The following is a 25,916-nucleotide window of genomic DNA, read 5'->3' on the forward strand; positions in this document are numbered from 1 at the left end:
GATACAAATAGATGGAGAGATATACCAGGTTCTTGGATTGGAAGAATCAACATTGTGAAAATGACTCTACTACCGAAAGCAATCTATAGATTCAATGCAATCCCTATCAAACTACCACTGGCATTTTTCACAGAACTAGAACAAAAAATTTTGCAATTTGTATGGAAACACAAAAGACCCCGAATAGCCAAAGCAATTTTGAGAACGAAAGAAGGAACTGGAGGAATCAGGCTCCCAGACTTCAGACTATACTACAAAGCTACAGTTATCAAGACGGTATGGTACTGGCACAAAAACAGAAATATAGATGAATGGAACAGGATAGAAAGCCCAGAGATAAACCCACGCACATATGGTCCCCTATCTTTGACAAAGGAGGCAGAAATGTACAGTGGAGAAAGGACAGCCTATTCAATAAGTGGTGCTGGGAAAACTGGACAGGTACATGTAAAGGTATGAAATTAGATCACTCCCTAACACCATACACAAAAATAAGCTCAAAATGGATTAAAGACCTAAATGTAAGGCCAGAAACTATCAAACTCTTATAGGAAAACATAGGCAGAACACTCTATGACATAAATCACAGCAAGGTCCTTTTTGACCCACCTTCTAGAGAAATGGAAATAAAAACAAGAGTAAACAAATGGGACCTAATGAAACTTCAAAGCTTTTGCACAGCAAAGGAAACCATAAAGAAGACCAAAAGACCACCCTCAGAATGGGAGAAAATATTTGCAAATGAAGCAACTGACAAAGGATTGATCTCCAAAATTTATAAGCAGCTCATGCAGCTTAATAACAAAAAAACAAACAACCCAATCCAAAAATGGGCAGAAGACCTAAATAGACATTTCTCCAAAGAAGATATACAGAGTGCCAACAAACACATGAAAGAATGCTCAACATCACTAATCATGAGAGAAATGCAAATCAAAACTACAATGAGATATCATCTCACACCAGTCAGAATGGCCATCATCAAAAAATCTAGAAACAATAAATGCTGGAGAGGGTGTGGAGAAAAGGGAACCCTCTTACACTGTTGGTGGGAATGTAAATTGATACAGCCACTGTGGAGAACAGTATGGAAGTTCCTTAAAAAGCTACAAATAGAACTACCATATGACCCAGCAATCCCACTACTGGGCATATACCCTGAGAAAACCATAATTCAAAAAGAGTCATGTACCAAAATGTTCATTGCAGCTCTATTTACAATAGCCTGGAGATGGAAACAACCTAAGTGTCCATCATCGGATGAATGGATAAAGAAGATGTGGCGCATATATACAATGGAATATTACTCAGCCATAAAAAGAGACGAAATTGAGCTATTTGTAATGAGGTGGATAGACCTAGAGTCTGTCATACAGAGTGAAGTAAGTCAGAAAGAGAGAGACAAATACCGTATGCTAACACATATATATGGAATTTAAAAAAAAAATGTCATGAAAAACCTAGGGGTGAAACAGGAATAAAGACACAGACTTACTAGAGAATGGACTTGAGGTTATGGGGAGGGGGAAGGGTAAACGGTGACAAAGCGATAAAGAGGCATGGACATATATACACTACCAAACATAAGGTAAATAGCTAGTGGGAAGCAGCCGCATAGCACAGGGAGATCAGCTCGGTGCTTTGTGACCGCCTGGAGGGGTGGGATAGGGAGGGTGGGAGGGAGGGAGACGCAAGCGGGAAGAGATATGGGAATATATGTATGTATATAACTGATTCATTTTGTTGTGAAGCTGAAGCTAACATACCATTGTAAAGCAATTATACTCCAATAAAGATGTTAAAAAAAAAAAACTATAATAGGTCAGAATATCAAGGACTCTCTCACTATCTTCACTCAATTTGAAAAAGGAAAAGATCATTTTGTACAATGTTAAGTAGTATATTATTACCTCTGGCCAGGAAGACTGCAATAATTTCTAAATCTGTCCTGCCATCTCTTATGGAAGGAGTACTGATGTCAAGCAACAGTCTTTCTATGTAAGGATATTTTGATCAAGATGAATACCATAAATATTAATTTACAGAAGATACCTCTGAAATTACAGGTACATGGTAACTGTTTACAAAATCATATGATTTTCTGAAGATTTATTTTTTTATTCTTTGCTAAATTATTCATATTGTCCTTAAAATACCTAGATGTGTAAAATTACACTTAAATCATATATTTTGAATTTAGTAGAGTACATAAAGTTATATAAAAATTTATTAATTTGTTTACTTCTTAAAGCATTTTATATTCTCTGATTTTATTAATCTTTTTGAATGTTTATGTGAGCAAAGATTTAAAATTTTAAGACATTTAAAATGGCTGAACAGGGTGTAAAAACTGAGAAACCAGAACACAGATCTTATAAAACATTAATGGAAAAATCGAATAACATAAAAACAGAAATAAAGTTCTTCCCCAGCATCAAAGAAAGAAAAGAATAAATATAAATCAGATGAAGAGAAAAAGGATCACACAGAAGTTCCTACCTACTTACTGGGTATGACTAATCAACATGCTGTAATCAAGGAGGTAAAGCTCAGCATAGGAAATATTTATCACAGCTTTCAGAAGGACAATGCAAACTACTGGGACAAGCATGGAACACTGAAATAAGCAGAATACATTATACAAACACATAGTAAGAGACAGATGGCACAATGTAACTCCCTGTACAGCCTCTTGATCTAAAAACGGTCCGTGAGCATTACTGCAATGCCTGAGTGTTTAAATTTAAGGTTGTAGTAGTACAAAATTGCACAAAAGAGAAAGTTCATAAATTACCTGTTAACTTTGAGGTCAAGACAGATCTAGTGATATGATTTCTTGATTTTAAATGTAATTTCTTACCTTCGCTCTATTTGTTCTGAGGAACTACATAAGATACGCAGGAAAAGTGAGAGAGACACTAGGGACACCAGCTCAGGACTTGGCACATGGTAATGTTCATTGACACAGAAAGCTCCCGAATGGTCTGAGGAATAACAGTGTGTTTAGAGCAGACACTCAGCAGCAGGGTCTAGAGTTCAATGCCATTGGAACAATGTGAGAAGCTATCTTCAGAGCCCACTCAAGCTGGAAACTCTCTTTACCAGTCAAAAGGAGTTGGATGCACTATACCTATTCCCACAACCCCAGTGGATGATACTGGGGTGGTCTGACGTGGAGGAAGACATAAAATGTGAATGTGTGGACAAAGCATGAGCTTCTTAGAGAGAATGCTGAGGGAGAAGAATGGATCAAAGTGCCGTGATTAAGCCCAGATTTCTAACTGATAAAGACACTACATAGATGACTGCAGAGCCAGAGGAATTCCTCTGGGTAGTGATAAAGGCCCGGGTTCAAGCAACAGAGCATGCCAACCCAGGTGGTATACACTGAGGAATTTACGAGAACTACACCTTCCACCTTCTTAATGAGGGGGGGTAAGAGGTTAATAGCAGACACAGCTCTACCGACACACGAGGACACAAACAAACACACCCACAGACATACACACATCTGATCTTTCAGTTATGTGTAATTACACTAAGTGTGTATTACTAATCTGCAATATGGACTATGGCTCTTGGTTCATCCTTTTCAGAGTCCCCGCATACAACAATACAATTTATGGTCTGCACAAAGGCATGTGGTAGAACGGGTGACAGTGAGTCTGAAATCCAACTTTCCTTCCTTTCACCAAGACAGTGGCCATAGCCAGTTGTCCTGGCCTGGGTTACCAGAACAAAGGAGAAAGGCGTGTCTTTCTAAATAGCCTTCTAGCCCTTTGTGTGATTTATAAAAATGCTACCGATGGGCTAATGGCAACTCTGATCCTTTCTGAATTTTATAAGGTTCAAATTAGGGAATGCCTCCAGGGCATATGTTAAATGTATATTCGAACAAGTTGCCATTGACTGATAGACTCCGTGCAGCCAGGATTCTGTCTGTGGCTGAGGGACCAGACCAGGTAAGCAACATGTCTCATCATATTGTAAAAGGTGCTTATGTCTATCTAGGCAACTAACATGGGAGGAATAGTAGTAGTAATAATAATAATAATAATAATAAAATTAGAATATGAAACTCTAAAATTACAAGAAATTGTAATTTTGTATGCTCATGACAATACCATATGAGTGCCCACTCAGAGCCTGTGTGAAACTAGGAACTAGACATGCTATGATCTGGGTGCGCACCCACCACCCCAAATGTTCTTATTTTGTCAAGTCCCTGATGGTGCCATTCTTACCTCCTCAAATATCTGGAACCCTTATTACCAAGTGAGTCAGTTTTATTTTTAGAAAGAGAAGCAGCTGGATATACTTTATCCCCTGAAGGTCCTTTGGAGACATAATATGTCTGGACACATATTTCCTCTTCAAAGACGATGGCAGGGAAAGGGCAGTTTTTAAACCAAATGGAGAGGACTTCTTACAAAGAAACTTCAAGCACTATGGCACATGAGTGGGAATCTTTGTGGGTAAAAGGTTTATTCTCTCCCACCCCCACTGGTCCTTTGTCCTTACATAACCCTAAGTAGGCAAATTGCACATTTCCTCATGCTGATTTTTAATCAGAATACACTAAGGCAATTTGACCCCTCCAAGCCTTTCGGAATTCTGTTATTTCTACCCAGAATGCCCTTCTCTCCCCTCCTCTTTCCCGCCTGAAAAACTGTTTACATGTTACCTGCTTACATGTTACCTCTTCTCTAGCTTATTCTGCTTCTCCTCAGACCACCTCTGGGTTTAATGGCTTCTCCCTCCCTCACCCTCCTCCCTCACCTTCCTCACCTGTACTCACATAGCACTTTAAAATATGTTAGTATACTACTTATTGATTCATAACTCTTTATCTCCCGGTCAATCCTCCCAGCTGGATAGTTCTTTGCAAACTGGGATACTATCTCTTTAATCTTTGTTACAGACAGTGTGCTGGATAGTAGAAAAATATTTATTGCAATGAAGCATATACACTATTAAAATGTTATTCTTTTATATTCATATTTTGGTGATATTTTTCTTTGCATATTACCATTTCATCTGGATCCTCAGGTAAAGTAAAGAAAATTAAGACTTGGACCCAGGCATGAAATAAACTGTGTGACTCTGAACAAATCTCCCACTTCTCTGTCTGCAGTTTCCTTATCAGTAAAATCAGGGATTGGTCTAGAACAGGGTTTCTCAACCTTGGCATTCTTGACATTGTGGGAAAAATCATTCTGTTTGTGGAAAGGAGTGAGAGGCAACTGTTCAGTGCCTTAAGAATGTTTAGCACGTTCCTGGCCACTAGATGTTAGTAGCACTCACCCAGATGTATCCGTCAAAACATATATACACTACTATATATAAAGTAATCAACAAGGACCTACTGTATAGCACAAAGAACTCTGCTCAATATTCCGTAATAACCTATGTGGGAAAATAATTTGAAAAAGAATGGGTATATGTATAACTGAATCACTTTGCTGTACACCTGAAATTAACACAACATTGTTAATCAAATATGCTCCCATATAAAATAATTTTTTTTTTTAAAAAAAGAAGCTTTCCAGAAAGGCCAGGGCTCTCAAGTGCCCTCCAATATAAAATAAAAATTAAATTAAAAAAGATGTCTCTAGACATTGACAAATGTCCCCTCCCCCCCCGGGGGGTGGCATTAAGACCACCCCAGGTTGAAAACCACTGGTCTAGACTAGAGGTTTTCCATATTTTTGAGCATGGGACTCCTTTTTCCTAAAGAAATATCACCCATTGTATAAGGAAATAACATAAACTGTAGGGCTCTGCTTGAAAGGGGTAGAGACAGCACTGTTGAAAATCCTCTAATTTCTATGATTTTCTGATTTTAAAGAAGCACAAGTGAATACACCCAAAACATATGCCAGATGCTGCTTTCCATTTACTCCAAGATATTTACCATTAAACACTGAGATTTGGAAAAATCAAGTTGAATTTATGCACCAAAGTTAAACATCAGTCATAAATGGTAGATGGTGGCATCAAAATATTTTTTTCTTTAATCCACAGAAGGGATTCCCCTGCTACAGTCACAGTACAGTAAGAAAAGCAGTCAAATGTCTTTGGTATTAAGAAAATGTTATTAATTCATACAAATAACATACATTAGGCAATGAACTTTTTAAAGACAGACCCAAATAAGGGTTACACATCTCCACTTAAGGACTGTTTTTTATTTCTGTGACAACTATTGAAATGATTCCTATTACATAATAGTTGCTTGATGTTAAGGGTACAATGATGAACACACATGTATACATGTATATGTGTGTATGTATGTATATTCCTATGTATATATTTGTGTGCACATATGTCGCATATAACTTATTTTACCAAATATGTATCAACTTTCTATTAACTATGAACTTAATTAAAATGTGACCTAAAGTTGATGACTTACTAATTTTAAAACAAAATTATATATGTAAACATACAATGGGATTATTACCAGGTACACATATATCCATTCATTCACTAGAATATAAAATACCTTGTATAAAATATTAAAAGCTTTAATCATTGATTCTTTCTCTGTGTCACCAGAATATGAGAGATTTTACTGAAAAGTTTTTTAAATGTTTGCTAATACATAAAAATAGGTTCTAAATTTAAAAATTAGCCCACATTCAAATCAATACAAATATTCAGTTCAAAATTACCCCCATGTTTAGTAATTCTGAAGAACAAGAATTAAAGATTAACATAAAACAGCAGGACTGTCAGATGTACCTTATCTGTAGGCAGTAGATAAAAAATTCTGAAAGGAGAGTTCAATTTAAAATTCTAACAGTAAAAAAAGCAAAGGAAGTACTAACACTGGGACCCACATTAAATTTCTCTCTATTCTATGGTGACCCAGAGCAAATAAGTAGGTATTAGGAGGAAGGATTTCATTTTCCAAAGGTAAGCAATAAGGCAAAATTCAGAAATGTTAACACAAAAGATGAAACTGCATGACCCCCCTCTTTAACTGACTGTCACCACCTTATTCCAATTTTGAAAACAACTAATAATCAGTTATGCTCTTTTAAGCTCTTTGAACCACTGCCTTTCTGTGTTTTCAACCTGATGTTTAATCCTTGGGTAAGCAATGTTTCAAAACAGACATGCAGATTAGAACTCACTCACCTGTCAAATGTAGCAGAAAATAGCCTCTCTGCTGAGTTGGAGAAACATGCATTGTCCCCACAGAGCTATAACAAGCTCTCCAGATTTCTCTTCAATGTTTAGAAGCCAGATGTCTGATCACAGCTGTTCTCAGTCTGTTACCCTGCTTTTATTTAACCAACGCTTCCTCTGAATGGAGTGTTTCCTTTGAAGGTAACCACTTGACCAGTGATACCCACTGACCTCTGCTGTGTGTGTGTGTGTGTGTGTGTGTGTGTGCATGTGCACAGGGTAGGGGAACACAAAGGGGACCCCATTTCTTTAGGACTCACCATTTAACATCACAGTTGAGTGAATAATTTAAGACTCAGAAGCAGAGGTAAAGTGAGGGTCTAAAATGGGTAACACTGGTAATTCCCTGGCAGTCTAGTGGTTAGGCCTCAGAGCTTTCACTGCTGGGGCCTGGCTTCGAATCCTGGTTGGGGAAATAAGATTCTGCAAGCCGCATGGCACAGCCAATAAATAAGTAAGTAAAATAGGTAACACGGATTCCTAGCCCCACTTTCAAATGGGAAACCACTCATTTTTGATAAGTCCCATATTATGAAAGGGGCAATCTATGAATGCTATAATTAGACTACTAACTTACAAAACTCCATAAACAGTCTAAGAGATAACAAAATTACTGTAGATAAAAGTGCTTCCCCAGAAAGCTAAGGCAAGAAAACATGAAAGGAAGAAAATTAGCTAAGATTCAAATTTAAAAAAAAAACAAAAAACGGAGGCACTTACAACCCTTTGGTTACTTCCCATTCTTTCGAGTAAAAATTGAAATCCCTTCATGTGAAATTCATGATCTGACTCCATACCAACCATCTCATCACTCATCTCCCCTCTCATCCTTTACAGCAGGAGTCAGAAAACTTGTTCCGTGAAGGCCAGGTAGTAAATATTCTAGGCTCTGTAGACCATATTTCCTTCCATATGCAACTACTCAGCTCTGCTGTTTTAGCATGAGTGCAGTCTTAGCCAATATGTTGAAAATAAGAATATGGCTGTGTTCTAATAAAACTATATTTATGGGCACTATAACGTGAATGTCATATAATTTTTATATATCATAGAATATAGTTCATCTTTAAATATTTTTTTAACTATTCAAAAATGTGAAAACAGGGGAGCCATAAAGAAATAGATAGTGGTCTGCATTTGGTCCACAGCCATAGTTTGCCCACCTAGGCATCTCTATAGCCTCCAGTTCGCTAAGTCAGTAGTCTATCATTCCATAGATTAAAATACTTTGAGGACTCCACACATGCTATGCTCTTTTGGGCATCAAAGGCATTGTACTTGTTCCTTCTCTTGCAATACTCTCACCACATCCTTCTTTGACAAACTAATTTCTGCATACCTTTCACTTTTCAATTTCTCTGAGATGTCTTCCTGAGTCCCTCATATCTGGGCTTGATCCCTCTTCTATATGCCCCATGACACACTAGACTTTTACATCACAGGACTAGTGACATTGTGCCTGGTCCTAGACCAAATACAAGTTGGTCTGAATTGCTATCCAGTATATATCCTGGGCCCAGGCACTAAACTGGTGCTCAGTAAATACCGATTGAATAAATGGCTGAAGGTAGGAGCTGAAGAACATTAGGATGACAAGTTGACCTAGATTAGACTAGCCATTGGGGTGTTGGAAGACTTTCTGTAAAGACAAGTTTGGATGAATAAAGAGCTATTTGGATGCAGTAGTATGGCACAGTGATTAAGAGAATAGGTTCTGACATCAAACCTGCTTGAGCTCTGTGTGACCCTTGGCAAGTGGCCAGAGTGTTCTATAACACAATTTTCTCATTTGGGGGATGCAAATGGTACAATTTCATAAAAACAGAATGTGCTCACACTAGTGGAACATAGTGCTTGACACAAAATAGGCTATCAATAAAACATATCTATCATTAGTACTGATATCAGGCAGAAAGGAATCTAACCTCAAGGACTCTAAGGACTAAAAATGAGAGCTTGTATTTTATTTTTCATCAATAAATTTATTGACTCGCTGCACAAAAAATGTGTCCAGTAGAACCAATCTGATTTGAAAGATTGGAATAAAGAATAGAAAACTGATTTATCCTTAGAGCTAGAGTCCACAGATACGCAATACATCTAGAATTACATCTCTATATGTAGAGAGATAAGGAGGCAGAGTCAGGTTTCTCACATGCACTAATATATTGCAAGTGGCTGACTGAAGGTACAGGGCTCATGACTGAGTTGGACAGCTTTGCCAACTGCCAAGAGATAAGAAGAAAGGCGGCCTTCTCCTTAACACAGCCTAAACCTCCCGCCACCAAATCTGTTACCTCCGTTCCCTAGGAGGTGGCAGTAGACAAGGGCAGTGACAAACACAGGGTGCTTTGGATGGAAATTGTCCTTAATATTTTACCATGGTGTTTCACAGGGCTTGCCACCTTTTACTCATTTTTGTAGCATCTCAATCTCTCTGCCCTTATTTTCCATTCTAAGGAGGGCATACAGCAAGGTTGTCCATAGGTCACTTACTCCCAGAAGTTCAGGTGAAGCCCCCATTGCTGATTTTGGGCAAGAAGTGACTGGAGATGGCCAGCTCTATATGATTACTGACACCTGGCTCCCCTGGCAGCCCCACTGTCTTATAAGCCCCATCCCTCTCTCCTTCTTGGGTTGAACAGAACAGGATGGTATCAGCATCAGAAGTGCTATGGGGGGCTTCCCTGGTGGCGCAGTGGCTGAGAGTCCGCCTGCTGATGCAGGGGACGCGGGTTCGTGCCCCGGTCCAGGAGGATCCCACGTGCCACGGAGCGGCTGCGCCCATGAGCCATGGCCGCTGAGCCTGCGCGTCCGGAGCCTGTTGCTCTGCAACAGGAGAGGCCACAGCAGTGAGAGGCCCGCGTACCGCAAAAAAAAAAAAAAAAAAAAAAAAGAAGTGCTATGGGGTTAAATCACAGTATTCCTGTAGGCCGTAGGGAATAAAAAATGCAATTCTTATTGTGAAAATTTTAAAATAGTTTTTATGATGAGTATAATACTATCTATAATACTATGATAATTACTGCACAGATGTTACATACATAACCAGCGACACTGAAATTCTTGCTAGCAAGATTCCTTGTTAGCACTGCAAAGAGATATAAATTGATTACTGAATATATGTGAATAAAAAAAGAATTTTGCAAAGTTGGCTCAGTATGGAAATATCCCTAGGATTTTCTAGGTTCGGTAGGTGGAAAGATTTATTTTTCTTTGAAGGAAGTAACTTTTTTTTTGAAGGATGGGTCCTATGGTGTGTATTGGAGGGGTTTGGCTTTTTTAAAAGTCTTGTATTTGTTGTAACTGTTCATATCTTTTCTGTGTTGAATTCATTATTCTCATGGTACTGGTCTTTTAAACTACATGCCTCTGAGTCTTTCAATTTATAAATATGTTATCTTGATAAATATTGTAAAAACAACAAAAAAGTAAAAACTATTAGTATACTATGAATGTGGATTGTTGTATAGATTTTTGTACATAGATGTTTGGTCTTGAATTAAAAATATATTTCAATATAATATTGTTTACAATTATAAGCTAACATTTATTGAGCCCCTACTTTCTCTCTCTCTTCTCTCTCTCCAATTTATTTCTTAGAATAAAAACAATGAGTTATGTGATTTTATTATCCTCATCTTACACATGAAGCAATAGGAACAGAAAAGTGAAGTAACTAACTCAAAGTCATAGACAAGGTACATGGCAGATCTCATTAATGATCAAGTATATCAAATTTCTAAGGTTTACTAATTTTATTCATTATTTATTATGATTTTAATCAGGAAAACTTATAAATATTACCTTGTCACTATGTCCTACAGGCATATTGGAAAGGTGGTTTTTGTAGTTTTTTAGTATATTTAGTATGTTAGTATAGTTAGTAGTATATTTTTCAGTATGAATTTTATTTAAGATACAGAGTCAAGTCAAATGAGTGCAGAAAACGTATCTGTTCACTTAAAATTCTATTCACTACTCACTTTATAAACATAGGAGGATCAAATAGAATATTTTCTACTAATTTTTGATAAATCGTGACAAATGTGCACTCAAAGATGTGACAGCCTACTGGAAAATTGCCCTTTACCACAGTATTGCTGAGAAAAATATCCTCAGAGTGTCTTTTTAGCCAGTCTGTTCTCAGCTTCTTTCTCCAAAAAGAAGATTAGGTTTATCAGGACCAAAGTGTAAAATAAGCTACATTTATCTCAAGACCACATACACATGATGCATGAGCACACACACTCACATATGCACATACACGTACACACATACACACACACATGCACACCTCCCCTATTATATCTTGCTCTTTGCTTCTTGCTTCCTTACCTCATTCCCAAAGAACTATGTACTCAGTAAACTATAAAATAATCCTTACTAATATATTGGGAGTGAATTACTCAAACATTATTCTTCCAAAAAGGGGCAAATTTAGCTTGACCAATGAAATGGACACTACCTTGGTACCAAACAATTATATTTCATTTATGATCATTTGAAAATTCACTTATACTCAATGAAAATATTATGTCTTACAGTTCACACTTTGTGTTGCTATTTAAAATTTTAAACAGAGATGAAACTCCAAATGGTACCATATAATGAAATCACTGAAGTAACTGACATTCTACTTCTGCATCTTATTTATTGCTATACTTCCAATTTACTGTTTAAATGCAAGAATATATAGTACTACAGGTTCTAGAGACACAAACTACATCCTAAGAGAACTTGAAAAATTCCAAACTGGTAAGAATTTAAAAATTACTCTTGAATTGAACACATAGTCTACAAACCAAGTGTATAGTTGGGAGTTATCCAGATTAGCTCCTATATGATACATTTTACCTAAAATATAAAAGATACTAATTTGAAGTTAATATATGTATTATTATAACTCAACTGTAACCACAGAATCTTTTCAGAACTTCCACCAAAAAAAAAGTTTCTTGGGGAGGAATATTTTATCACTTAAGACTGTTGAGAATTGATATAACATGGTAATAACAAAAAGTCAACCAATTTTGTATGGTTTTATCATTGTTTTTAAATTCTCTAGATTACACTCCCTTCTTGCCGGTACCTGGAGTACTCCAACCACCATCCTCCGATGCAACACTGAGTCAAGAGAAAATCTGTTTGGTGAGTTTCAACTGAAATATCATGTGAATGTGATGTATAACTTGTAAATTAGTATACCAATGCAAGGTACTAATTTGTTTTAACAGTGTGCTCTGGAAGACTGAAAGGGCCTGTTCACAAAAGAATGCTTCACTATTGACAACGTTTCAGATGACTTCAGGGAGGAGATGTGCTTGAGAATGAGGTCTAGTCTGGCACTCTTGGCTTTATACCAAAAAGAGATACATCCATAAAGCCAGGCAAGGAGTTCTGCAATGTGATCAAACACAAGTTACGCATGAGAAAATTATCCTAGTATATTCTTTGCAACACTTTTGAAAACGCAACTCAAAGATGTAGTTTCTAGTTACATATGCTAGATATCCAGGAAACTGTAAGGAACTGAACTTGACTGGTTGTGTTGACAGAGTGTCAGAACTGCAGGCCATTGCCAGAAGAAAATGTGGGAGTATAATACACAAAAAATGGAGGTGCATCACTGATTCTTTTTAATGCATGGAAGTTTACAGTAGCAGTGATTGAGTTCAGACTCTAGTTCTACAAAGCTTGTCAGGAGGGGCACTGCATAACTGTGGGGAAACTATTTTCACACTCCAATTAAACTAACATCTTGGTGAGTCTAGATTTTTAAAATTAGGTTTCAGATGAAACTCGCTAAATTCTATTTAAATTGTTAAGACATATTGATATATCACTCTGCTCTAAAAATGACTAAAAATTCACCAAAGGCTACGTGGCCTTGGGCAAACCAGTCCTCTCTGGCCTTAAATTTCCTCCTGTGTAAAATGAGAGTTTAGACTTGATCATCTCTGACCTTCCAATTATAATTTTAGATCTATGGTCTGATATATACAACAGCTTAGGAAAGATAGCAATTAACGTCGCTTGAGTGCTTATCTCACCTGAAAGAAATCTGAGCTCTGTTAAAACCTGCTTTTCTTAGCTCAAAGACCATTCTGACTTGACAAAATTAAGTTATATAAGAAAAGTCTTCCTACAAAAGGCAATTCCAAGGATTTAAGTTTGATTCCAGGATTATTTCAAATTATTCAGGTCTGTATACTAAAGTGTGGTCAAGATGACAACTCTGCCCTAACCGCAAATACCTGTAAATGAGTGTGAAAGAATCCATGACCTTCAAAAACTAACAGAATTGAGCTTAGCAGTCGTTAAAATTCTAAATGTATTCAATGTTTTTCCAAAGGCAGTATTTCCTTTAAAAAAGGCAATGTAGGAAAAGCTTTTCTTATTTTGCCTAAATTACCAAACAAAGAAGTAAGGCATGGTTTAATACGGCGCTGGAGATCCTACCATATGATGCTGCTTTAGGCAGATATAAAATGGGTAATTTTCCTTTAACAACAACAGACGGCTTGTGTTTTATTTCTTGAGTTTGCCATGAATCACTATAGAATTCACAGCAAAGTAAATGAGAATGTGTTCCTTTCTTGACTCCCTGCCATTGTTAATTCCCTATTTCTTTTCTTTTTTTTTTTTTTTTTTTGCGGTACGCGGGCCTCTCACTGTTGTGGCCTCTCCCGTTACGGAGCACAGGCTCTGGACGCGCAGGCTCAGCGGCCATGGCTCATGGGCCCAGCCGCTCCGCGGCATGTGGGATCCTCCCGGACTGGGGCACGAACCCGTGTACCCTGCATCAGCAGGCGGACTCTCAACCACTGCGCCACCAGGGAAGCCCTTAATTCCCTATTTCTTAAAGGTAGAATGAGTTTTAAGAAAGCCATGTGTTGTCAACAGTACTTCCTATTAAAATTCCCTTTAGTTCTTTATGTGACGACATGATAGAATTCAGAACAATGACTGATTTAAATTAACACAGCAGAAAAAGTCTTACCAAAAAAGTCCTCAGTAACATCCAGCACTCATATAATCACTAGATATGCTTTGAGGTTTATAATTACTTCTCTGACACCCTCTATTCACATGTGAAATCATTTCTCAATGTAAGAGAACAGAAATGAGGCTTAAATACTAGTCTTTATAGAATACAGAATTATTCTAAGCGTTGACCAAAAAAGTGCAATACACCCCTCACCCTATCTCAGTTAAAAATAAATTCTTCTAAAACACAGAGCTGGAAATTTGTTGCAATGATAATGCTGTCCAAACAACCAACAACAGAAAATTAAATGGTTGAATATTTTCTTTCATAATATATTTTTTCTTTGTTTTATAGTCTAAACATTTTTTCTTTGTGAACCTTAGTTAGCATAAAAAACTTCATGAATAGCTCTCCTGACTCACAGCCACTTAATGTCTTCCTTAAAACCAAATCTATAGAATTGAAGTTTTAACTGTAATATTTCTAAGTTAAGTAAGGCGATTTGACAGCACTATAAAAAACATTAAGTTTGTGGTTGCCGTGAGGTTGTCTGATTTCTGAATTCTGTAGTCTAATTTCTCCCAACAGGTAGAGGAAGCCTGTCCATATCTTTGAATAATGTTCTCCAAAATTTATTACTATTTAGGTTATTCATATTGGTACATGAAAACTTTATATGAATGATATTATAATATCTAGAAAAACCACTGCCCTCAATTTTTCCTAAGCTCGCCACATTGATCCCATCAGAAAATATCCATAACCACAAACCTCAAATGGTCCCTTAGGGATGCCCTAAAATCCCACTCTCATTATCACAATGATTACTTCATATCTTTTCCTCAAACCAGTTCTGTCTTCTCCTACTTCATTCTCAGCTGATAACCACCTCGTCTCTTGTTTAATGTTTCTGGGAAAAACAGAAGTGATGAGAAGATGACATACATACCCCACCACCACCTCTACCCACCACTTGCCCCTATACCTTGGACTCTGACTTTCCTCCTGTGGAACTATCCTCCTGATAAAGTTCCCATGTTTCCACTGAATGCTAATAAACAGCTTCGTTTTCTCACTTGAACCAACCCATCTTGACTATTCAAAGACATTGTCCCTGCAATTGTATCACTCTCTCTTGGAATCATCAATTTTTTTCTCTCTTCCGAATCATCCCCATTGGTGTAAAAACACAGTGTGTTCACTGATATTGGCAGCTTAATTTTAAATTAATTTTTAAAAAGCAGATGAAATGAATGGATAAATGAATAGATGTACAATAAAGCAAATGCAGCAAAATGCATAGAATCTAGGTGGTATGGCTATGAACACTGAACTGTTACATTCTTTCAACTCTTCTGTATGTTGGAAAAATTCCACAATAAAATATTATAAAAAATCATAGTCTAATTTCTTGCAACTTAAAAAAAAATTTCCTCATCTACTTCTAGTACCACTTATTTCTTTGTCTCCCCCACTCCTACAAAGTATTGCCTAAACATTTTGACTTTGATTTCACTTCATTGTAAAAGTTTATATAAGGGGATAGCATGGAATGTGTTTCTATTGCTAATGTCCAAACATTCTGTATCTTTATAATCAAATCATATCTCATATATATCTTACCGGCTTCTTTTTGGATCCAGCCTGAAAATCTTTGTCTTTTAATTGGAGTACTTAGTCTGTTTACATTAAATGACTACTGTTATACCATTACCAATATATATCTTAGTATTGCTCTATGTAGTAGACTGCATGTGATCATCTCCATGGTACACATTAAGAGGGTAGTGAAATAACATATAGCTAACAAGCTAACAGCGGTAATTGACTAAAAATGGTTAAATAATATAAAAGGAAGCAAGGGGAAAAAAACATAGGACAAATCACTACTTTTACCACAATCTGGACAATGCAACAATCTGAGACTAGTTAACTCCTATTTACTGCTGATTCTATCCTCACGCATGTGTATGTGTATGTGTGTATGTTATGTGTGCATGTCTATGTGTCATATATTTAATTCTTTTCATGTTTCACCTCAAAAGACATTATTATTATAGTTTTACATAGTCAACATTCATTTGGATTTACCCACATATTTACTCTTTGTTCCACATTCTTTTCTTTATCTCTATGCTTCCATCCAAGCTCATTTTCCTGCATGAAGAACACTCAAGTATTTTCTTTTAGTGTGGCTCTGCTGGTGATAAATTCTCAATTTTTGTTTACATGAAAATGCATTTATTTCAACTTTATTTTTGAATAATATCTTGCCTGGATAAAAATTATAGGATAGCAGTTTCTTTCAGTACTCTGATTAGTTCATTCCATTAATTTTGGCTATCATTGTCAAGTCACTTGTCTCTTATTTTGAGGTAAAAGTTATCTCTCTTTTTAAGGTAACATGTCTTTTTCCTCTGAGTGCTCTGAAAATTTCCTCTTTACCTTTGATTTTTGATGTTTTCTTAGGAAATAACTACGTGCAATTTTCTTGAAGTGCATGGCACTTTTGAATTTGAGTAGTAATGTCTTTCATTTTAATTATGTATCAGCTTTCATGTTTTTCAACCTCTTGTCTCTGTATATTTTATTCTGGATATTAATTCTGACTTATCTTTCAGTTCACAAATTCTTTCTTCAGGTTTGTCTAATCTGCCTGCTACTAAAGCTATTAACTAAAGCAACTGAATTCATTTCAGTTATTGTAGCTTTCAATTATAAAATTTCTATTTTATTCTTTTTTATAGCTCCCTCCATCTTGCCATTTAATTTCCTGAACACATTAATTTACAGAACTTTAATATCCCTGTTTGATAATTCTAATATTTGCATCATTTGTGGATTAATTTTAAATTATATTTTCTCTTTTTTTCAGTCAATATTGTTTTTTCATGCCTTGTTATTTTTAATGTAATATCACAACTTGTACTCTATGTACTATATACTTAAATATCAATACTATATTCTTATACACTTATAGTAAATAAGAAGTTAGAGATGATGATATCTTCTTCCAGAGAGAAATTAGTTTGGTTGTGAGCAAAATATTATGGTAAAGATAGATCACCTTAATCTAATGAGAGACTGAGCTGATCTGAAACTGGGCTTTAGTCTTTGTAAGATCTGATCCCCACACTTCACCCATTCCAGAGTCCCAGGTAAAAATGTGGGCTACTGTGGCAGATCATAATTTCCAAAGATGGTTCTAACAATCTATGTCCATTTATCTTGATCCTGAGCATGCCTCTGTAACAACCTTATCAATATATTAGAATGGAAATCCTAGCCTGTGACTTTTGACTATAGATCACAAAAATGCCCTGTACTTGTGCCTCTTTTTCTTTGAGATTCTCATTCTTGAAACTCAGCCACAATGCTACGAGGAAGCCCAAACTAGAAAATTTGGAGATAATAAACGCACAGGCCACATCTTGTGTTTGGGATGACATCCTCAACCAAGGTTCCAGCTGACAGCCAGCATCAAGTCCTACATACATGTGTGAAGGCTCCTCCTCCTCCAGACTGTGATTCTAGTCCCCAGACATCATGCTACCCCCAGCCTTTGAATCTTCCCAGCTGAAGCTTCAAACACTATGGAACAAAGACAAGGCACCCTGCTGTAACCTCAAAGAATTCATGAACCACAGAATCTCTTAGCATAATAAAATAGTTATGCAACACTACATCTCAGGTGATTTGTATGCAGCAATAGTAACTGGAACAGGTGCCTTCTAGACCTTTTGTTCCTGAACTTCCATTTCTGTCCCCCTAGACTAGTGAAACTGCCAAAAGCTCTTCTCAATCCCTCCTTGCCTTATTCACTGCTTTGTAATTGGCAGATATTCACATTTCTGGATTTTCCCTCTTTCTAAAATCTTGACCCTTCAAGAGCTTGCTCAATTAGTACTTTTCTAGTGGTTTTAATATTTTAGTTATTCTTGGTTGGGAGGGTTCATCTGAAACAATTTAATTCTTCTTTTTTGGGAGCATATGTCAACTCAACCCATGGAATTTTTGGTTTAAATCATTATACACACACACTTCCACCTATATTTTTAATTTCTAAAAGGCCTATTTAGGTCATTTTAAATTGTGTTGTTTTTAAGATCTTTTTATTGCTAACATTTTTAAGCCTCTCTTAATTCTTAAAACATATTAGAAAAATTTATATTTTATATTTATGTCTGATAATTCTATTATCTGTAGCTTTTATGAATGTGATTCTCCTGTGCTTTCTGTTTATTCTACTGGCTCTTACTTATGGTATATATTAATACCTTTTTGCCTTAAATACATTATTTCTTGAAATACATCTTAAAAATATCTTGGAAATTATTTATGCCTTATGTGAAATTTTATATTTCCAGAAAATCTGTTTCTGCCAATTAGTTTGTTCACTATCATCCTGGCATCAACTTATATTAAATTCTTCATTTGGGGTTTGACCACACAGATAGCATGAATTCTGGCTGCAAAACTTGTCGAAGGCCAACTCAAATTTTCAAGGGGAACATTTTTTTTTCTCCGCTCAGGCCCAGGTTACTAAAGACAAGATGGTTTCACTCTTTGTGGATTGAGTTTACTGATAGTTTGCTGTTGTCCTTTGGTATTCCTACTCTATGAGGGGAGTTCTTATTTACCTCTCCATCTCTACCACAAAACAGACTTTATATCATGTCTACTCTGGGCTATGCATCCTTCAACAGAAAACGGAAACAAGCCTTGCCACATAACCTAAGGTTGAAATTTAGTTCGGTCACTTATCTTTCAAGCTTGCCATTTTCTCTTCTTTTATTTGTTTTAGCATTTTGGGATTTGTTATTATTTTCCCAGGTCACAATACGTTTGAAGGATGCTTGTACATTTTGTCTAGCTTCTTAGTTCTATTCATTAAAAGAATCACTCAGATACCCAGCGAACTTTGTACACTCCTTCAAGATGGCAGCCAGGAATCCAGATATATATGTGAGTTTTACGTGACAGACCCAGTTAAAAAAGGTATCATACAATGCAAACAAAACAAGGTGGGTTCAGCCATGAGAGATGCCAGTCTGTTCCCTCTGGCCAGTGAAAATGAAAGTGAAAGCTGATTAAGAAAGCATCTGGAAGTGCAAAATATGGGCCCAAATTACATGTTATGGCTTCTTGCTGCAGCTTAACACTGTAATATCTAAACTATTTTTGTTCTTAACTCAAATTCTCTTTTGTATGCTAATAAACAGTGGAGGGTTACTGTGCCCCTAAGACCTTGAAAATGAGGGAACGAGATGACTTTTTGAAAGTTAAACTGAAATTTACCACTTGGATCTGAAGTGAGCCAGGGGTATCACACTGCCCCAGCAGGTTGTCCTTACATTTTATGCACCTAAACCTCTTGATTCCATGCTCACCGAGCAACCTCCTGATTTCCATGTAAGCCTATCTGTGAGCAGAGAATATGCTGATCGTGCTGACAGGACTATTTCTAGTCTGGGTTCCAGTGATTTCTCTTGGTAAATCAATAAAGTGATGTCTGGGTCTGATTTGGCTTCCCTTATAGCTTAACTAAAGCGTGACATAAGCTGATTATGCTGACAGGAACATTTCTGCTGGGTGTAACCACTCAGTTTCTCACTTTAAACTAATGGAGTGGCATTTTAGGTGTCTCCCTCGTTCATTCATGAATTTTAATTAGCTCTCAGTCCTCTCTCACTCTAGATGTTGACCAAGTCAGTATTTTTCAAATCCAGATTTCCATGTCATCAGGAACACAATGTACAATTCCAGGGTATGTGAAAACGGAATAGTACAGGACATTCTCCTGGAATAATATTTAACAGAAACAGTAGGGGAAAAGACAGAGTTTCCTTTTTTATTAAAAGAGCAAATATAGGGCTTCCCTGGTAGCACAGTGGTTGAGAGTCCGCCTGCCGATGCAGGGGACACAGGTTCGTGCCCCGGTCCGGGAAGATCCCACATGCCGCAGAGCGGCTAGGCCCGTGAGCCATGGCCGCTTAGCCTGCGCGTCCGGAGCCTGTGCTCTGCAACGGGAGAGGCCACCGCAGTGAGAAGCCCGTGTACCGCAAAAAAAAAAAAAAAAAAAAAAGAGCAAATATATTCTACAAAATTTATATTCATCTTAAAACTAAAACTGAGATTCTAAGTAAGTTGCCACTTGCTACCAACCAGGTGTGTGTGCCTGAATCACCAGACGCCCAGGGCTACTTCAGTGGCAAAGTTGGTGAGTCAATGCTTGGAGGACACCATCGAGCACCACTTCACATTCACGTCTTCCACTGGTTGGCTGGTTGTTTGTTTGTTCTTTTAAACGACTACTATACTTCCTTTTCTGGTCCCTCCTTCTCTTTCCCATTCTGCTGATCAATCTGCTTATAATGTGGAGAAATTCTATTTTGTGTTAATGGTAGACTGATTTTTTTTTTGTTTCTCAAAGTATAACCATTACCCAGTTCAATTAATAAGTAAGAAATAGACTAGGAACTCAATTATTACCTACATAAAGTATTTTATAGCTAGTCTATATGAAAGCCACACTAAGCTATCTTGGAAACATTTATACTTGGTTTACTCTCAAGGACTGAGCAGAAAGTTTTCATGTTTCACACTTTCCTCCTTTGGCTCTGGGAATTAGCATGGTAACTATAAATAAGGCTGGGTTTAGAATAAGGAATAGCATTCAACTATCTCCTTACCCAAACTCTTCAATGATTTCCTCTTGCCTTTAGGATAAAGTTCAATGCCCTCAGCATGGAGTAGACCATGATCTGTCTCCAGCTCACTTCTCAGAGGCTCATTTCTTGCCCCACCTTGCCCTCAATGTGCCTACCTGCCAGATTGAAATTCTTTCAGTTTCCTAATCACTCCATGCTCATTCTCACATCAGGGCCTTGGAATTCCATGTTTCCTCTGCCCTGAACACCCCATCCAGCTATCATCTGATAGTTAACTTCACTCTTCAGATCTCCACCTAGATAGGAAGCCCCTTCCATTCGGCCTTCCATGCTTGCCTCGCATGCCCCTCACTGTAGGACTTCAGTGGTCAGTGCTCTGTGCATGCCCTCTCATTGCATTTTCAATATTTCATTACAGAATCTGTTGTTTGCTTCTCCATATCATTTTACGGACTGCAAGTAAACTACAACACTAATTCCTCTGCATCCTTCAGCTACTTACTCCTTTTAGAGCTTTTGGCAGAGGATGCTAACTTCCATCCTTTATCCATTCTTCCTTTCTTCCTTGTTGCACCCACAGTTTAGCTGGGTGTCTGGTTGTTCAATACAGAGTATATTTCTCAATATCCCCTGCCACTAAATGTGGCCAGGGAATGTGAGCAGAAGGCTTATGTGCAGTTTTCAGGTCATCTCCACAAGGACACTTATCCTGGATTCTCTGTCCATCTTCTTGATGGCTAGGAAAGGGTGATGGTTTGGAGCTACCCTTGGAAGGCACATGTTGAAGTTGGTATAAATACCCCACTAAGCCTATACTCCTCAGTTCACATTACTGTGCAGGAGAGAAATAAAACTGTATCTCTTATTTGAGTCATTTAAGACAATCAAATCTCTGTGTTACAGCAGCCAAGAACACAGAGGTCAATTTAGATGTCATTTCTTCCAGGATACTTTCATGTATCTATTACCAGACTATAAATTCCATTAAGACCAGATACTGAATTCACACTTGTTTAATGACACATAAATTAATAAATGAACAAATGACTCCAAGAATCTAGTTATATACTAACCTAATTTATGAATATAATTGCAAAACTTTACAATAAATGGTAGCATAAGTAATTAAGTAGTATCTGTAAAAAATAAATTAGCAGGAATAACATATTTAATTACAGAGTATGAGAATATTTAACATCAGTATATCTATTAATATTATCCCATAAATCAAAGTATAAGGAAAATGCAATCACCATAAGGTGAAATCTTGGAGCAAAGGGAGAAAGCAATCCTCTCTCATGAAGTAATGTACTCTCTCCACCATCAGCATTAATTGCAGCATCCTCCAGCTCATGAGGAATTGGGTAGGAGAGCTGAGCTCACATAGCCCAGAAGAAGGACTAGGAAAGAGGTCAGCTCAGGAGGGACAAAGAAAGCAAAACATTTAAAGGAAACTCTGACAACCCTTCAGTCTCACCTATTGACATAGAGTAAAGGAAATGTGTATCTTCATTTCATGGCAAACAAAGCAGCATGCACTAATCAATTGGCCATGGACCAAATTCCCTCATGCAATTTATCCAAAACAATTATTGTACTTGTCACTTGTTGCTGTTGTTATTTTTGTTTCTGTTTTCAAATAATTCAATAAAGTGTTGGAAACTTTTATGCAAATAACTGTCTCATCTTACACACAAAAATAATAGCCAATGATAAATGACTTTGTACTGTATATCAGAGTATTTGCTAAAAGCAATTTACATACATCATCTCTGAAATCTGTTTAAAAACAATCTAGTAGATCCCTATCATCAGTGTTGATTCATATTATTTTTATTTAACTATTATATATACACGTTAAAATGTAATTACAGTTTTTTAAACTACAATTCATGACCCATTATTGGGTTGCAAAATCAATTTAATGATTTGAGGTCACTTTTTTAAAAATTTTATAGAATAAATTATACTACAATAGGGCAGGGCAGTGGAAAAGAGAGAAAATACCAGAAAGCAGTGCCTGAAGTATGCACAAATGATGTTCCTTGGAAAGTTTTATTTTGGTTAAATACACACACACACACACACACACACACACACACACACACACACACACACATATCTCCACCCAAAAACTATATGCCAAAGAGGTTAGAACTGCATCATTCTTAGGTCCCCTTACTCTTAGTTGCGTAGCCAAAAGCCTATTGACCTCACAGTTGTAGCATGCTCTCACTTGCTTTTTATCCTGGCTCCACTACCTCACTCCAATTGTCCAGTCTTGAGCCCCCATTGGATTGTTACACCCTGGATTCAGATTGCCTTCTGTTCTTCAGTGGTTTGAAGTAGGAAAGATTAGCTTTGGGGCACAGTGCTATGAGGGAGACTTTCCTTCAGTGACACCAAGTTCCATTTCTCTGGGGCGACCTACTGTTCCTCCCCCATATATAAATAGGAATTCAGGCTGTGCATCTGGGACCACAAAGACCCAAATGATTTTTTTTTTTTTTTGCAGTAAAAATATGGAACTCTTCACGAATTTGCGTGTCATCCTTGCGCAGGGGCCATGCTAATCTTCTCTGTATCGTTCCAATTTTAGTATATGTACTGCCGAAGTGAGCACGACCCAAATGATTTTTAAATCTTGATTCTAATTCTCCCAACCACTACACCATGTAAGTTGTTACCTTTGACTGTATGCGTTGGGGGTGTAGGTGCATTTCCCCAAGCACCTGCAGTACCTGCAACCAATGAGGACTCTCTCCAGGTATGTACATTTCAATTTTAAATTGTCAAAATAATCTTGAGAAAGAAGAACACACCTGGAAGAATCACACTCTCTGGCTTCAGATTACACTACAAAACTACATCATCAAAACAGCATAGTACTGGCCCAAAAATAGATACATAGATCAATGGAACAGGATAGAGAGCCCAGAAATAAACTGATGCACTTATGGTCAGATAATCTATGACAATGGAGGCAAGAATATACAATGGAGAAAAGACAGTCTATTCAATAAGTGGTGCTGGGAAAACTTCTACATGTAAAAGAATGAAATTAGAACATTCTCTAACACCATACACAAAAATAAACTCAAAATGGATTAAAAATCAGAATGTAAGATGGGATATTCTAGAGGAAAACATAGGCAGAACACTCTGACATAAATCGCAGCAGTGTTTTTTTTTTTTTTTTGGATCCCTCCCCTAAAGTAAAGGAAATAAAAGCAAAAATAACCAAATGGGACCTAAGTAAACTTAAAAACTTTTACACATCAAAGAAATCCATCAACAAAATGAAGACAACCTACTGAATGGGAGAAAACATTTGCAGAGGATACGACTGATAAGGAATTAATATCCAATATATATAAACAGCTCATACAACTTAACATCAAAAACTCAAACAACCCAACTGAAAAATGAGCAGAAGAACTAAATAGATATTTTTCCAAAGAGGAAATGCAGATGGCCAGCAGGCACATGAGAAGATGCTCAACATTGCTAATCATCAGGGAAATGCAAATCAAAACCATAATGAGATATCACCTCACACCTGTCAGAATGGCTGTAATCAAAAAGAACACAAATAGCAAATGTTAGCAAGGATGTAGAGAAAAAAGAACCCACATACACTGTTGGTGGGAATTGGTGCAGCCACTTTGGAAAACAATATGGAGGTTTCTCAAAAGACTAAAAATAGAACTACCCTTTGACCCAGCAATTCCACTCCTGGATGTACATCCGAAAGAAACAGAAACACTAATTCGAAAGATACAGGCACCCCAATGTTCACAGTGACATTATTTACAATTGCCAAGATATGGAAGCAACCTGTCAGTCAACAGATGAATGGATAAAAAGATGTCATTCATATATATATATATATATATATATATATATATGACAGTCATAAAAAAATAGAATTTTCCTGTTTGCAGCAACATGGTTGGACTGGAGGGCATTATGCTAAGTGAAATAAGTAAGATAAAGAAAGACAAATACTGTATGATATCACTTATATTTGGAATCTAAAAGATACAACAAACTAGTGAATATAACAAAAAACGAAGCATACTCACAGATATAAAGAATAAAATAGTGGTTACCAGTGGTGGAGGAGGGGCAATATATATGTAGAGGAATTGGAGGTGCAAAGTACTGGGAGTAAGATAGGCTACAACAGTGTACTGTACAACACCTGGAATATAACCAATATTTTGTAATAACTCTAAATGGAGTATACCTTTAAAAATTGTATAAAAAATTAAAAATAAATTTTAAAAGTCAGTCCTAGATGGGAGTGACAGAGGTGAATGACAGAAACTGGCATGGCAAGATAAGGGTCTCTGGTGAGTGGAGACACATAGCAATTTGGGAGGGAGCCTTCTTGAGAGTAAAATGTACCAATGATCTACTTAGCATTATAAAGAGGGAAACTCCTCACATAATCTCCCCAAAGGATGGCTGGAGAACAGTCATATTTGTTACAAACACTACTTCTAAGCCAAAGGGGCCAGTAGACATTTTGGTGTTATTTAAAGCCTTTTGTTCAGGCTTTAAATCTGAGTCTTGCCCAAAGAAGGGAAGCAGATTACTTCAATTCAAATCAATTTAGGTTCAGATTTTTTATGCAAATTCTTAGCTTACAAACATTTACTCTAAAAATTTTAAAGGAAAATGATTTCACTCGACAAAAAGAAAGTAGATGTTAATCCAGTCCTCAAACATTTTTGCTCCTCTGTATTTATTAATCTGAATCACATAAAACAGAAGCAATGTCACTTCCTAGGAAGAAATCAAATTTCAAGTGTAATTTCTTACCAACGAAGACCTCCTATTTTACCTCAAAGATACCTTTTGGAATCCACTGAAGGGGATTTTAAGACTTTTCTCTTGGTACTGCCATAGTCAACACCATTTGCCATCTCTAGGACAAGCAGTCCAAATAAATAGCCATACAAGTATCCCGTGAGTACGTAGTCAAGCTAGATAGGATTCCCAAAAAAATCTTTTTCTCTTTGAAATAGTTAAATTTTCATACTGCATTCCATGTT

General features: G+C 36.9%; 1 protein-coding gene and 1 non-coding gene across 2 annotated transcripts in view; both read right to left on the bottom strand.

Moving 5' to 3' along the window:
* CTNNA2 (catenin alpha 2) overlaps positions 1-25,916 on the bottom strand; it is a 1,202,879-nt gene that overhangs the window by 990,798 nt on the left and 186,165 nt on the right. The window lies entirely within an intron of this gene.
* LOC132532005 (U6 spliceosomal RNA) lies at positions 23,373-23,479 on the bottom strand. Its single transcript, XR_009544267.1, has one exon. It is a non-coding gene; the product is annotated as a U6 spliceosomal RNA (small nuclear RNA).

Source organism: Lagenorhynchus albirostris, chromosome 13 (genome assembly GCF_949774975.1).
Source record: "Lagenorhynchus albirostris chromosome 13, mLagAlb1.1, whole genome shotgun sequence".
NCBI classification, from domain to species: domain Eukaryota; kingdom Metazoa; phylum Chordata; class Mammalia; order Artiodactyla; family Delphinidae; genus Lagenorhynchus; species Lagenorhynchus albirostris.